Genomic DNA, 4579 nt, shown 5'->3' on the forward strand with positions numbered 1-4579 from the left:
CATCTTTGTGGCTACCCTCATCACTTTAAATGTTTCATTGTACTGCCTTCTTTGTTTTCCCCAATCTTTTACTACAATTTGCTACACTTTATGCTTCGTGTAGATTTTGTTTTCAAGTGTTTTCTATTACACCATTGAAGATGAAATTTCAATCTTTTTTTGCCTTTTTCTTTCTTTTTGCTTTCAGAACTGAGAAGAGGAATGTTCACTCTGCCAACTTATACCTGCAGGTCTATATAATCCATTGAATAGCTTCATCAGTATCTATTTATTTTATGTTTCTTTCCTATTTCTATTTTAGTATCTTTGTATTTCCCCCTTTTTATATCACAGTTGTTGAAAACATATCTGTTATTTTGCAATGTTCCAGGTTTTAGAAGTATTTATGTATTTTCCGGTACACTGTTGAACCCTCACTCCTCACCACTTTACATTTTAATAACTTCTGATATTTTATCTTCATTATTTTCTCCACAAATTCAGTTCTGTTAGGTTGGGTTTATGTTTTTGATATTTTAAAATTCAATGCTTACTTTATTTTTTAATTCATTTTCTTGTATAGCTACATATTTAATACTAACATGTGCCTATGAGAAAGGATCTATATTCTATTCATTTGGAGATACTATGTTATTATCATTCCTTTTTCAAAGTATCTTATTACAGTTTGAATTTCTGTTTAACGAAATAATGATATAGTAGCATTTTCCACATTATAGTCTATGCAACTAAATATTTTTAACTTAAATATTATTATAATACAGCTGCTTATTATTTAGCTTTTGCATTGTGCTAAAATAATATGAACTATTAAATAATTTTGAAATTGTTAGCTTTACTTTTTGGTAGGAAAACAGTGAGAGGGTAGTTCTAACATAATATTGTTGAAAAAAATGAGGATACATTTTTCCCTTGATTATCTGCGCTTCTGTGGAACACAATTTTCCTACAGTTTAAAAGGCAGCCGTGTAGTATTTACTACCTGATGTGCCGCGCCCAGCATATCTTACATTTCAGAAGATGGACTCTCAATCAGCGTGAACTAATTCATGGATAAAAGAAAATCAGTAAGATTTGCATCCTTAGTAATTTAAAATTGGGATATGAAGTAGCTATGCCAGTGAGCTATGGCTTCTGAAAATGAAAGGTAAAATATAACGGAAAGAATTTGAGGCTATCTCTATGGGGATTGTGAATAATCAACCATCCAATAACTTAGTATCTTCAAACAGTATCCACGTTTTAGTGCTTGATTCTTTAGGGTCAGCAGATTAGGTGCCTCTTGGTTTGGCTTGACTCCCTCATGAAATTTTAATGAGTTATGAGTCAGATAGGCAGTTCGCTTTCTGGAATGGCTGGCTATCCACTGGATCATCTTGGTTCTCATTCCTTCATCTTATTTCTGAATGTTGCTTAGATCCTTCCAGCAGCCTACCTTGGCATGTTCTGATGGCCTGGCTTCAGTGTAAGTGCAAGGGAGTCTAAAGGTATAAGAAAGCATGCTAAGCAGGCAAATGCTTTTGACCCTTAGGCTCAGAACTTGTACACAGTCATTTCTGCCATGTTCTATTACCCAAAACAGGTTGAAAGACCATCTGAGTCAGGGTATGAATGGGGAACACAAAGTTTCACATCAGATGATGTAGATATTGGAAGACCGTTAATTCATAACATAACAACAAGTTACTACAGTCTTCTCTCCAGAAGCAATAATTGATATCCTTTTCATATGAAGAAAATGACTTGGGAATTTATCCTTTGTGTTAATTCCAGTAACTTGGAAAGTTCACGGCCATTATCTGTTGGAATGTGTGTTGAAGGGGGCCTGCCCTTCCACACCTGTGAGTATTTCTCGTCAGGTGGAGATGAGAGACTGAGAAAAGAAATAAGACACAGAGACAAAGTATAGAGAAAGAACAGTGGGCCCAGGAGACCGGCGCTCAACATGCGAGGAACTGCACCGGTGCTGGTCTTTGAATTTCCTCAGTATTTATTGATCACTATTTTTACTATCTTGGTGAGGGGAGTGTGGCAGGGCAACAGGGTGATGGTGGCGAGAAGGTCAGCAGGGAAACGTGAGCAAAGAAATCTGTATCATGAATAAGTTCAAAGAAAGTTACTGTGTCTGGATGTGCACGTAAGCTAGATTTACGTTTCACTTTACACAAACATCTCAGTATAGCAAAGAGTAACAGAGCAGTATTGCTGCCAGCATATCTCACCCCCAGCCACAGGGCGGTTTTCTCCTATCTCAGAATAGAATGAATGGTCAGCTTTACACTGAGACATTCCATTCCCAGGAATGAGCAGGAGACAGAAGCCTTTCTCTTATCTCAACTGCAAAGAGGCCTCCCTCTTTCACTACTCCCTCTCAGCACAGACCCTTCACGGGTGTCGGGCTGGGGGATGTAAGGTCTTTCCTTTCCTACGAGGCTGTATCTCAGGCTGTCTCCATCGGGGGGAAACTTTGGACAATACCCAGGCTTTCTTGGGCAGAGGTCCCTGCGGCTTTCACAGTGCATTGTGTCCCTGGTTATTAAAGAATGGAGAATGGCGATGACTTTTACCAGGCATACTGCCTGCAAACATATTGTTAACAAGGCACATCCTGCACAGTCCTAAATCCATTAAACTTGATTCAATACAGCACATATTTCCTTAAGCACAAGGTTGGGGCTGAAGTTACAGATTAACAGCATCTCAAAGCAGAACAATTTTTCTTGGTACAGATCAAAATGGGGTTTCTTATGTCTTCCTTTTCTACACAGACACAGTAACAATCTGATCTTCCTTTCTTTTCCCCACATTGTTTGTGCTCCGTTTTCATTTTACTTTCCTTCTGAGGGTTCAATTACTTACATGCCAGACTATTTGATCTCCCACAGACCTTAGAATCTGTTGTATTTTTTTCATATTTTTTCTTCTAGTTGCTATTTGATAGGTTGTATTACTCTGTATTCAAATTCTGTAATTATTGTATATGCTTAGTGATATGGTTTGGCTGTGTCCCCACCCAAATCTCATCTTGAATTGTAATCCCCATCATCCCCATGTATCTTCATGGTAGGGACCCCATGGGAGATAATGGAATCGTGGGGGCAGTTTTCCCCATGCTATTCTCATGAAAGTGGCTGAGTTTTCATGAGCTCTGATGGTTTTATAAGTGTTTGGCATTTTCCCTGCTTGCACTCAGTCCATCCTGCTGCCCTGTGAGGAAGGTATCTTCTTCCCCTTTGCCTTCCATCATGATTGTAAGTTTCCTGAGGCCCTCCTAGCAATGCAGAGCTGTGAGTAAATTAAACTTATTTTCTTTATAAATTACTAAAGTTTTCATGCCTCTGCTAAAATTTTTCATATATTTATATATGTGGTACACGTTTTGAACTAGTTTCCTTGGCATTTTTATCACCGTTATTTTAAATAATATTATAGTTTTATTATTATTATAATAATTATAATATTTGAGGCATCTCTGTATCTACTTCTATCAACTGTATTCTCTGTTGACTTAGTGCTCACCTTGTTCTCTCTTTCTCACACAGACACTTTCTCTTCCCTTTTTATGAGTTTTATCATTTTATTATATGTTGATCATTTGTGTAATAGTATAGGAAAAAATAAATTATATTTACACTTAGAATACAGAATATGACATTTTGTAATAGGCTGCTATAACTGGAAGCTCATTAAATCTGATCTGTATTGATGTAGGCTTGGGATTTGTAGTGTACATCATTAGGGTGGCTTTAGTTTCTGTCAATTCATTACTCATTTTACATATTTAGAGATCGAGCTCAGGTATCTCTGTTCTGTGAAGCTTCACCTCTGAGAACGTGTGATATTCTAGAGACACCTTTGTGCTTTACAGATGAGCTATAAGCTTTCCAAATTGTGGAATACCTCTTTCTGCCTTCTACCAAGACAAATGGATTTTTTTTTTTACTTTGTTCTGATTGGTCTAGTCTTTAAAATGTTGGTTTTTAGTTTCTGAGAAATTTTATTTGGTCTCAAAGCTTCCTGCAAACTTTCCAAACTGGGAAAAAGTAGTTTTAGCTCTAGACCTTGCCAGGTTAATTTCAGTGTGCCTATTTCAGTGTGCCTTGCATTTATTATCTCAGGAATCCAGCTCTGTCCACATCTTCAGAAAGGCTGTTTCTGTGTAGTTGTGGGAGGCCATGAAAACCTGGAGATATCTTTCTTAGCTTTCCTGTTCTGCATCTGTGTAATATTACCCCAATGCAACTGGTGAAGACTGATGGAAGAATCAGTAAATGAGTCCAGAATTGTTTCATGTATGAAATTCCATGGAATTCTAATTTGTCATATAAGCCAAGATGAGGCTTTTGAAAGTATTTTATCATTTCAGCTTGTTTGTTTCTACTCCCATTAATGGCAAATAGCTCTGATCATCCTATCAAAGACACAGCCAGATTCTCACTTGAAAAAAGACTCAACTTTCTAGAGTTTACATCATAGTTTATTTGCATCTAGAACTTTCTGATAGTCTCAGAAAAACAATGGCTTTTGTAGTATATTTTGCTTGTTTTAGTTTTTACAGAAAAAGAAACATTCTTTTTTT

This window comes from Colobus angolensis, unplaced genomic scaffold (genome assembly GCF_000951035.1).
Source record: "Colobus angolensis palliatus isolate OR3802 unplaced genomic scaffold, Cang.pa_1.0 Scaffold50, whole genome shotgun sequence".
Classification (NCBI taxonomy): domain Eukaryota; kingdom Metazoa; phylum Chordata; class Mammalia; order Primates; family Cercopithecidae; genus Colobus; species Colobus angolensis.